Below are 12,213 nucleotides of genomic sequence, written 5' to 3'. Positions count from 1 at the left end.
AAAACTACAACGAAACTGTCCTTTGTGCTGCACTCAAGGCATTGTCAAATCACATCACTTCCCATTTAGCATCCCTAGCTCTGCTGGTCAACTTTGAGGCTAGTTTGCAATAGAGATTCTAATTGATGACATATACCTCCAATGGTATGCAGTTCATTGTAAGATACTGCAGCTTTCCCCCAAAACCAAACCAAATTTTTCCGAACACTTTGCCAAACTTTGTGCCCGTCTCTTGATGCCAAAAATTTGTGAAATAAAAAGGCGCTGCTAAAGGCATTATCACATTTACTCTTAAAGCAATACTTACACCATCCTCCTATTTTTTTTTTGTTCGTGAAATATCAAACTTCTTTGATAATGCACTATGCAGAGACATCTAAAAAAATATCTTGGAACAGTATGTTATCAAAAGCAACATTGAGTGAAAAGAACGTTTACAGCAATACAAACGATGTTTTAGACAGAGTTTCATTATGCTCTGTAGCAACACCTGCATCAGGATGAGTGTAGAGTGAAAATTAGTGACAAGGTCTTGCTCAAACATAACTTGTGAAAACTTGTGTTTCAAGCATAGATTTTTTTCTGCCCTACTGCTGTAGCTCACAGCCTGTAGTAGATATACATAAAAATGTAATGAATGTTGTTTATTGGGCATAAGGAGAAATGGAACAGGTGAGGTATCCTAAACAAGCCTCTTTTTATGCCATTCTCTTCCTGTCTGTTTAATGATTTGCTTGTTTGCTTTGCAGGAGTAGACGTCACCTTCACAAGTGTCACAGATGACAGCTGGGCTGCACTTGTCGTGACACCCATCATGCGTCGAGCCCAACAGCTGGAGTCAGCTCAAGATATTATATTTGTAGACTCCACATCATCATGTGATGAAACTAGGAGCACCATAACGGTGCTGCTGACAGCAACAAAAGCTGGAGCTGTGCCAATAGCAGTTCTGATACACAGCTCACAAACAACGCAGGGGTACGAGCAGGCCTTTCAGCTGTTGAAGCACCAATGCCCAACGTGCTTTGGAACCAATCCGGTATGTTGCTTTATTGGATTATGAGCAAATGCAAATAAGGTTCATTTTTTGACAAATTGTGTACTGGGTGATTGAAATTGGTCAGTGCCTTGGGGCAGTCACAGCAAAAGTGATTAGCAGCATAACGAATCTACTGCTAGTGTGAATGGCTTAGCAATGGTATTCAGTGAGCCTTGCTTTGCTTTCTTAAACTTCCCACAACTCATTTTAAATATTAGTGTCAATCATGCTTACCTCCTAGTAAAGAACAAAGGCATCACACTGCCAACAAAAATCCAGATAATTCGTGCTATGGTTTTTTTCTGTTGTGATGTATGGATGCGAGAGTTGGACTGCGAAGACGGCTGACCGCTGAAGAATTGACGCTTTTGAATTGTGGTGCTGGTGGATACTCTTGAGAGTTCCTTGGACTGCCAGAAGATAAATCAGTCGATACTGGTAGCCATAAACCCTAACTGCTCATTAGAAGGTCAAATTCTAAAGTTAAAGCTTAGCTACTTTGGTCATCTGATGTGAAGAGAGGCAGTCGCAGGAGAAAACTTTGATGCTGGGAAAGATTGAGGAACACCGGAGAAGGGATAGGCAGCAAAAGTGATGGCTAGATGGCATCCTCGAGGCACTGCAGATGAATCTATGTGACATTTGAGAGAGTGGGAGAAAGCTTGGCTTGATTTGGTTTATAGGGTCACAAAAAGTCTGACGTGACTGAACTGTTATTCATGCTATGTCATGAAGAGCTGCAGTTTCTTTTCTGAACATTCCTCATTAAGTGCAGATAACTTTATTATCATCAGGAACTTTGATAGTGGTGATGGAATGATATGATATGTCGTCTAGAACCATATACGTCTGCAGAAGTTGGGTTCGTAAAACCCACTGCAAAAGATGAGCAGTGTTTTGTAGTAATCTTCAGGTATGCTTGCTTATATGAATATAAAGAGAATTGAAACATGTCAGGAGAACAGCTACCAACGTTTTTGGAAGGCAAGATTAGGATAAGGGCCACTACACAAAACAGATGAACAGCTGCAAGTAGAAGTTTACATTTTTTAGTTAAAAGCTAAACTATGTACAAACTTACTTTCTTGACTGCTTTCTGTCTTGCAAAGTATGTTTCTACCACAGAAGTTCAATAAGAAAACAAAGTGCAAAGAAAAACATGCTTCCAGTTATTCCACCAGCTTGTTCTTGCTTTACTGCAAGGAATTGCTGCAGATTATTGCTGAATCAAGGCTATCATTCCTTTTTCTTTGGAGTAGAGTACACCTTCTCCACAGTCTGAACGAAAATTTTGTGCAGTGGGATATGTTCTTGAATATGTAGTAGAACCCCGCTATAGTAAACTTTGATATAGTAAAAACGCGGATATAGTAAAGTGAAACCGAAGTCCTATTTCATCTTCCATAGACGACTGTACAATCCCCCCCCCCTTTCATAGCAAATAAATTTTTGGTAAAAATCGGTTATAGTAAAGTGCGTCTGGCCACGACGACGACTTTTCACGAAATGTCATCACCGCGCGCGCCTTACTTAGAATCGCAAAGCGATTTTTTTTTTCTAAAAAAAAAAAAAAAGTTTCTTTAAACGGCTTTGCCACTAGACTTAGCAGCATTCACAAAAAGCCAACTTCACGTACGCCTTGGAAGAAAAAAAAAATGTGAGGCTATCTACAAACATGGAAAGAAGGCAGCGCAGTCTGTTCAGAAAGTAAAGTAAAAGTGCAACGATAAATAGGGAAGGGGAAGAAACGTGCAGCACAAAGCACGAGGCAAGAAGTGGAGCGCAGCGTGGGCTGTCTTGCGGCACATCAACTCCATTACACATTTATCATCTATTGCCCTCTACAAGAAGGAACGGGCGGGAAACGAGTTGTGTTCATGCGAGGTTTTCGTTTTCCGCTAAAATCAAAGCTAGCTGTATTCGTTGCCACATTGTCCTCATGCTTAAGAGGTACTTCCGCAAGATGTAAACAAAAAATTTATAACAAAAAACGGCACAAAGAGGTGATAAGAGAGAGATGGAAGGTATTTCAGTTTTTTTTTTTTCATTAAGCAACCAGATGTGATCAGTAAATAGCCATTTAATTACCAGACAGCATCTTCAGGATGATGTTATCACCAACAACTGATACAGTAAAGATTTTTGCTGGTACCAGTGAGTTTACTATAAAGGGGTTCTACTGTATAAGACCTATCCGTGATAAAAATGTGATCATTCTGACAAGACAATGTTTGGAATGGGGACTACCCAAATATATGTTTGACAACCTCTGCAAAATCTGAGTTAATTGGTAACAGTACTGACTGCTTTTGTATACATGTCTAAAGTATCAAAGTGCTGGTTAGCTTTGCTATTAATGTCTACACAATATTTATATGACACACTGCAATGTTGAAAGGTTTGAGTTATTGGCACTTGTGCTATTCACCAACCTGTCATCCACAGGCATATGTATATGCCAAAAGTAGGCATACATTTTTTTTTCCAATTCTCTTGCAACAGTATGGGCAGCATATCTATTTGACAGCCCCATCCTGTGAAAATCTGGTCAGTGTTGTGAGCGAAAAACCATGGGCATGCTTCTGGGAGGTGGGTAGATGGCAGGTGACATGGCCAGCCACCGATTGGTTTGCAGGTAGTGTAATGTCACATGACCACAACATTGTCAAGCTGGCAGGAGCTGCAAACTCAGATGGAAGGGTAAAATGGGAATTCAACCCGGAAGCTTTGTCTCCCAAATCAGACAAGCTGTTCTAAGCTACTCAGACAAGCTGCTCTAGGCAGGCAGGTTCGTATGGCTTGGTTAAATCAGGGCATCACATCACGTGGTCTTTATATGAAATATGACAGCTCACAACTGCATGCTAAAGAGTGTGTGCAAAATAACAAAAGCAGGAAATAAAAGATTAGCAAATAACTGCATGTACATGAACGAGGATCCACAAGGGGAGCCACAGACGGGAGCCATTAACACTGCATGGAGATATGGAGCTTGACTGTCCCTCAAATTCTTCATAAAAAAAAAACAGGGAAGCAAGTTAACCATTATGGACATGATGTTATAATGCAGTGTTGCATCTGAGTGCATACGCATGTTGGTTCATGCTTTTGGTGGATTTTGGTTATCTTTACAGGCTCCGGCTTTGTTCATGACGGACAATTCCAGGCCTGAAAAAGATGCGTTGCATGCAACATGGCCCAGCGCAAGGCAGCTACTCTGCCATTTCCACGTTTTGCAGGCCGAATGGCGTTGGCTGACCTATGCGCAAAACCGTGTGCCAAAAGATGAGCGACGTCATTTCATGAGGGCCTTCCAGCAGGTAACGCAAAAGCTTTCATTTCACCGACTCCTTAAAACACATTCTACAAACAAAAAGGACATGCACTCTAGGCACAAAACAAGCTTTCTTTGGCTGCAGCATTCAATGACCTTCAAACTTAAAAAATGCTACGAAAGGAATGCTGAACAGAAAACAAAACTGGGTTGCATTAATAAACATATCACTGCATATCAATGACAAAGTGACTGCCCTCATCAATACCATAGCTTTTAAAAGCGAGAATAAACAAATAAAAATTAAACAGATCACTGTCATGGACATTTCACAAGGAAAATAGAGAGACTTAAAGACCTATTTTTTTACAGTAGATCTCTGAGGCTAGGAAACATTTCCGTCGCTCGTAAACAGTCGTCACAGAGTTCTTTGCAGTGCTACGTCACGAGTCTGAAGTTAGTGGAGGGAAGAAACAAAATGTTTCAGTTATTTTTCAGCAGTGGTTACTTCTGCATCCACATTACTGCACAGCACTAGCGATTTGTTTGTTTTTATCAACAAAGTATGTTACATCTCAAAGCTTGACATCTATAGTACACACCTTGACATAAACATACAATGGCATGAAAAGAATTCTGTGTAGCTTACCAGTGGTAAAAACAAAAGTGACATGGTTTTAACATACTGAAACTGAGTTATTAAGGTGGTAGTTTGGGCTTGTTGGTAATACATGTCAACAAAAATAGCGCATAGACAGAACCAGGACGAGTAGGACGTGAAAAGCTTTTGTGCACAGATTGAAGCTGATGGAGATGACGACGTGCAATGCATAGTGCGAGAGTGCATTGTGGTGTGCATGAGGGGCCATCGGCTGTGGCGATAGCCACGGCGTTTCGGAATCACTTATCAAGATAAATTACCAGGTTTGAATCTGCTCCGCTGTAATGTTTCGCCATTTGTTTATTTTTCAGTGAGAAACACAGCGTGTGGATATATAAGCATTAGACAATTTTGCTAGGCAATTAATGCTTTTGGACTAATAAAGCAAAGCTATTCCACTTCCTGTAGGCAGTGTAATTGCCACTTGATTCAGTGGCCACTGAATTAATTGGATGGAGATCAGGCAGCGCCAAACAGTAGCTTTTTTTATTTTTATTTTTTTATTTTCACTGACCATCAAACTTAAATATGTGAAAAGGCCCTCAAAACAGATTTATGGTCCCATACAATGGAAGAAAGACAGATGACTAAAACAATGAATAAATATCTTCGTTTCATTGTTGTATAAAATCTAGACCATAACAGCACTTTTAAGAAATTATTTTTCATTCAGCCACGAAAATAACTCTTTAGGTTCAAAACCATTTCTGTTCCGTGCTATGTCCTTGCATTCTGCCCATTAAACCTTCTGGCAAGCTTCATAATGACAAACTGAAAAAGCCCAGCTAGTATTAAAGCAAACCTAAGAGAACAGATAATAATTGTGTGTGGATGCACCTGTAGGGAAAAAAAATGCTCCCATCAAAAAATGCAGTGTTGCCTTTCACCGCCTCTCTGTGGGATTGCATCGACTTGCAAAGCATGAATTGCTTCATTTTCAAAATGTTTCGTTTATTTACGGTTTCAGACCAACTACTCTTCACGAATGCAAGTTACCTAAAGTTGGATACAGCTCAAGAATGCAACGAAAAATGCCCTTCGAAGGAGGCCCTCTGCCCAATGGCATAGAGTGCGGGTGCTTATGTAGCTTGTAATCATAGGTGAATGGCAGATGGGCCCATCAAATGAGATTAACAGTGACGTAAAATCGGTCATTGCCATTAACGACTTCCTTTGAGAGGTGTTTGCCACTGTATTCTTGAGCTGTATCCGACCTACAGTTTGTCACAAAGCCCATTGTGGCTTAGGCGGTGCAGACTGGGCACTATTATTTCCCTTTTTTCTTGCCCAGACAAATTTGTGCAGTTTGTTACATGTAGTGCCATCGATCATATTTTTAAGAAAATGTTTTCTTCACAGTTTAAATTGATGTAGCCCTCAAAAACCTTTTATGACCATTGTTCATATAACAGGAAATTGCTCGTCTGATCAGTCTAGACCTGCTTGGGGTAAAGACCTTCTATTCACAAGTGAGTTCATCATATACTTTTTGTGTAAACTTTTTGTGTTCCGGTTTCAGATTCTGTATGCGAAAACTGCACAGCAGCTCCAGAAAGCCAAGGAAGAACTCCGCAGTTTGAAGCTTGAAGCTTTTGTGAAGAGGGTCAATACCTTTCTTAATAATGAACAAGAATGGGTGCTCCTTTACCGTGCCGGCACAATGACTAGGGGCACAATACAAACAACTACTCCGAGGCGTCCATCCGCATACTGAAAGATGTTGTTCTGTGCCGCACAAAGACATACAATGCAGTAGCCCTGGTGGAGTTCACCATCACGACGTGGGAGAGCTACTTTGAGGCACGGCTGCTAAGGCATGCTCACAATCGAGATGCCTCTTACCGTGTTGCTTTTCAGCACCTGCTGCAGAAGCTGCCCAGTGATTTTGAAAAGTCGATAGTCCAGCTAGATGGCACTTTGTTAGTGTGCCTTGTTCTTCCGGCACAGGCTCCTATGAAGTAGACGCCGACATTGGCACCTGCAGCTGCTGGATAGGCAGCCAAGGTGCGTTTTGCAAGCATCAGGCTGCTGTGCAGAAAGTCTTCGGTGGCTTTTTCCCGAATAGCCCAAAGCTGACTCCTGAAGATCGCCGACAGCTTGGACACCTGGCGTTGGGAGACCGCTGCCCGCAGCTAGAATTTTTTCTTCCCATGATGTCAGCAGGCTGTGTGGATGCGACTCCAGTAGCTTGCATGTCCACATGCAGTGATGAGGCAATGGAGGATGTGTGCCAGTTGCCGAAATCTCCGCCAGGACCACTTGCAGAGCGAAATGAGAAGCCTCAGGTACAGTTCAGTATTAATCCTCTCAACTACTGTAATGAGCAATTGCAGCAGTATATCAATTGTTTTTAGGTTTATGACCATCAGAATGTCGTCACCATGAGAATATGGCCCTGAGTTCATTTCCTGGCTACTAAGAATATCCTAAAAGAAAAAAAAGGGGATGTGAACAGGTTCCATTATATACTGTGTGCAGTAGATTAAGCCGGACTCGCTGCTGCTCATTTCTTGCAAGGCTGCAGTGGACGCAAAGGCAAAGCCTGTAGAAACGTGTTTCTCTCCACCACTCAGAACAAAGGATATAGCACAACCGTTTTGTATGCCGAGAGGAAGGCTGTGTGTCGTCCCATTTCTTCCACTTCATCTCATATATCACATTGTTTTAGTAACTCAATATGCCTGTGACAAGAATGAAATAGGACAGCTTTAGTTTTACTAAGGCCAAGTTTTAAACTATTGCTTTGAGCCCATGAATTTGTTCTGTACAATGTATCATTAGCTTGATTAGTTAAATCCTCAGAGTTATTATTTTAAAGGATAAACTAATGTCATCTGCGTACATTACATAATGGGCATTTTTATCGAGATGAACTATCTTATTTACATATATTTAAATAAGTAAACAGAGTGGGGGGACACTTAACCTCTGCCTTTAAGGGTATGATGCGACAGCTTAGCGTTAACAGCTCCTCTCTGCCACTTCTCTTGCAGGTTGTTGTCTGCACACATGCAGCAACTTGTTTAATTAGCAATCCCTTCACATATGCCTCTGATATCTCACACATATTCATTAGCATACAGTCATAAGTTACTAAATTATGTAAAAAACTACCTGCATAGATATGTGTAAACCACTGCTTTGACCAAGCCACATGGATGCGCCCATGTGTCCTAGGAGTAGCGTCCCTTATTTTTGGCCGAGAGATCCTGGAATGCTTTCCCTTTTTTTTTATTCGAGAAGTTTGCCATCAGGCATAGTGAAAAGAGAGCGGGGTGTAGAAGGAAGTTAAAAGAAAGAGTGAAAAGGGTGTGGGGAGTAGGAGAAAGCTAGAAGGAGTGCAAACAGATCTCCCTTAAATAATCGCATAGGTTGCTGATAAACTGATTGTTTAATGTCCACTTCGTGTAGTCACAATCAAAGTCCCACCGCAGGCCAACTTTCCGTAGGCAGCACTGTCTCACGGATGCCATAGCTGGGCAGGTCCACAATAGATACTTCACATCGCACAGTTCCGGTGAAGCACTACAGTGCGGGCACTTTTCAGTCACTTGAAAGCGTTTGTCACGCCACCTATGACGCACAGAAGGGGCGAGAGCCGCTCTTGCCCGAATCCGGTGCACAGATACCTCCTCCTCCCGAGCGAGATTACGGGGGAGAGGGTACGAACACGGAGGAGTCCTCGCTCAGTTGCCATTCATTTCCCAGCCTTGAATGATAAGTCCTAGTTGGCAGCAGGGCCGGATTATCTAGGGTTCAAATGAACCGGGCTTTCTGTTCTCAAGGACCCCCCGAGAGATGGAAAAAATGGTAGATTTCGAGGTTTGGTCCGATAAATAATGAAATCATCTTCCTGATTTCCCATGATTAAAGTTAGAGCTTATGTATTGCAATGTCGAATGCTTCAAAAGCTGTTCGTTACATCGTACAGTTAATTTTAACGCCAGGCTCATATTTTGCCAGTCAAAGTATAAAGCTTTGTACTCGTCCATATAAGAAAAACAAATCCAAAATTATTTTAGCTGGTTCTGCCTGGTTTCAGCTGGTCCCGCAGCAAATCTTCTTGCGCTATCGAATTAGCAAAGAAAATTACCACTCGATGATAATATTTTTCACAATTTCGAGTTATTAGTTTTGGGAGAAGGTCATGTGTCCTGTAATTTCCTGGAATAGCTCAGTCTAGATGTCAGTCTGTCCGTGTGCTGTGAAGGAATGGACATGCTTAGACGATGTTCATAAACAGTCTGCAGATCCTACGAGTGAATATGGTGTGTTCTCTGTAGGAAATTAAATGCATCAAGATTCAAACATGACAGCGTGGGGCAGAGTAGGGTAACAGAAGGGGGGGAGGGGGAGTAATAGGGGCCCTCTTAATTTCTTCTTGAACTGGGCCCTAATCGCTCTTAATCCACCCCTGGTTGGCAGCTTCTGCCATGCTGTGTAGTAAATTCACGCAGCTCATAAATCGATCAGTGAATGACCACGTCACCCAACTACCACCTGTAGGAGAGTTATGCTTCTGATTTTTCATTCTTAAGACTGGCAATGGTAGGTTTTTCTGCAGAACAGGGCTTTTAAAACCATCATGTTAAAAATAATGCACTAAACTGAGAGTAACGCAATGGGTGGACTAACAACTAGATTTGTACTTGAGACAAGGGTACCAGTCACTGGCACAGCCATGAACGTGCCAAAGTCAGGAAGAGAAATAAACACATAAATTATCCAAAATTCAATTTCTTTTCTGTCATTGTTATAGAGGGTGTACTCACACAAGAATATCTGCGCTTCTTTATCAGGAAGATCTGAAGGATTTCTTGTGATTTATATGTTTCCCCACGGTCTAAAATGTAAAAAGTGGCATTATAACCCAGGCGGAATGCCTGTCCAGCTTGATTTTTCCATGAGGAATGATAAAAGAAACAGTAGTGCTAAAATTGATGGTGCCCAAAGTGAGAAAAAAGAAAACACATGCGACCAATAAAGGAAAAAACATTCAAGTCATTAGTATACTTTATCTCACTATGAGTGTAGCACTGTGAAAGGTAGCGGTGCCCTGGACCAATCAGGATCATGCAAACTATAATAGACAATTGTGCTCCTCTTGGCCGGGGCCATAATAGTAGGAACGCATGGTCCTGAAAGGGTCAAGGTACAGCTTCTTTTCACAGTGCTGAAAAAATCTTGTGAGATGAAGTATAATTTGCGTAATATGGTGCACAGCACAAAAACTGTACTGATTAGCTTTGCTTTGTACAGAACTATGTGCACAGCATATCAAAATATTATGCATGATTCACTGAATCAGCATACATCCAGAGGTATGCTCACAATATCATAATTATTTTCATTAAATATCAATTGCAGGACATGGAAGCCAAGTACTGCGCACTAGAAAAGGAGCTGCGACGTGTGCACAAACTGGCTGAGGACAGTAATGTGTATGCTGCTCTGCTGGATGCATTCATAGCCCAGCTTAAGCACGTGAATACAAGCAGTGCTGCGCATGCTCTACTGCTGAAGCTGAAGGTCTCTGCAGCAGTAGATAGGAGGCGTGGCAGAGTGATTAAAGTGCAACCAACTAGCCTGGCAAGACGCCGGACTGGCTTACCAAGAGGCTCGAGACGTGTTCCACCTGGGCGTCCAGTGACGGCATCCACCAGGAAGACAAAACGTGGGCACAAATTAAGCCGTAGCATTGAACAAAATGTTCCAGGTGCCAAAAGCCACAGGGGATTTTTTCAGGGCTCACACTCACTTCACAGTCGAGACTAACTGCCCATGTCCTTAAGGATGGTGTTCCTGTTTGTATTCTTTTTGACACCACTGCCTAACTATCCATTCTCAGTTCCTCGGTTCATCACCGCTTCAAGAAAGTAGTGAAGCCAGCCGCCTCGTCCACAGTGCACGCCGGCAATGACAGTCTTGTTTCTTAAGAGCCCACTCTGCCCTTACTGACTGCTCTATGGGCCTTCTTCGCTTGGACCTTGCCCTCTGCTCTGAACATTTCATCAGCTCAACTCGCCTTCTCTCAGTGAAATTTTCCCGCTTCCCTCCTGAAGATGCCATTTACATTCCTATGTGCCCTTTTCTACCCATGCAAGACGGTGACTACCTGGCATGTCCCATAGCACGACACCACTGCTATCTGCTCTGTGGTCGACACCCAATACTGCCTTTCAACACATCACCAGCTGCTGACACTGCCACCAGTACTTATGCTCACAATGCCATCGCCCGCAATAATGATGCCGCCAGATTGCTCATGACAGGCTCTCTGTCCCCCAGGCTCCCAGAAGTGCCGTTATAACAGTTGTCACCGTGATGAGCACTGCATTCCCATCTCTCTAGTTCTGCTCTGGCTCTCCTCCCATCGAGGAGGTTTATGTGAAAAACCTGCCTGCCGCACTACGCAGGCCTTTGCCGTATTTTGCGTTGAGTCACTAACGTTACTGGATTTTCTTGGAATTCGCAGCTGCACCTGAGATTCGCGCTAGCCGATGTCAGCAAGGCCAAGCGCCAGAATTTGGACTCCTCACCGAGCGAAACATGTCTTAGGCTAACGACACCATGGCCTCCCAGTTGCAACAGCCTGACAATGCGACTGCGACACTGATAGTTTACGTGCTTGTAACACCAAGGACTGTCTCCCCTTTCCGTAGCAATGGCCTGGGTGACGTTGAAGACTGGGTACAGCATTATGAACGGGTTGCTCGCCACAACGGGTGGACACCGGATCAATGCCTGCAGAACATTTACTTCTCGCTGGAGGCACCGGCGAAGTACTGGTTCGAGAACCACGAAGCTTCGTTGACATCTTGGGAGACGTACAAAGGCGAACTTCTACACCCGTTCGCGAACCAATACCGACAGCAGCAGAGAGCTCGGATCGACAGAGCAATGGCACAGTGCAGCACAACAGCAGTGGAACCAGCACGCGTGTGAGTCACGGCAGCAGCATCGTCTTTGTCGAAGCGATCGCGCTTCTCCTCTGAATGCGAAGTCCTCCGTACCACCAGCTTATGATACTGTGCATGTGACATGAATCAAGCCACAACATTCACGAACTACTTCGCTCACATACAACGCAGTGGGATTGTACTTCTGTGAAGGAGGCAATGTTATTTGGTGTAACATAATGGCATTGAGTCAGTGCAAGACGAATTAAGTGCCTTGGTCATCCTGACAACAACGATGCTGAGGGTGTAGAGAAAAGTGCAGCCGTTGAGCCTGAACTAG

General features: G+C 43.0%; 1 pseudogene; it reads left to right on the top strand.

Annotated features, from left to right (window-relative positions):
* The first annotated feature begins 814 nt into the window (after nt 1-814).
* Nucleotides 815-11,919, top strand: LOC146209587 (uncharacterized; annotated as a pseudogene).
* Nucleotides 11,920-12,213: the final 294 nt, after the last annotated feature.

Source organism: Amblyomma maculatum, chromosome 1, assembly GCF_055883805.1.
Source record: "Amblyomma maculatum isolate TAMU_Amacu chromosome 1, ASM5588380v1, whole genome shotgun sequence".
NCBI lineage: Eukaryota > Metazoa > Arthropoda > Arachnida > Ixodida > Ixodidae > Amblyomma > Amblyomma maculatum.
This window is presented reverse-complemented; position numbering and strand designations above follow the sequence as displayed.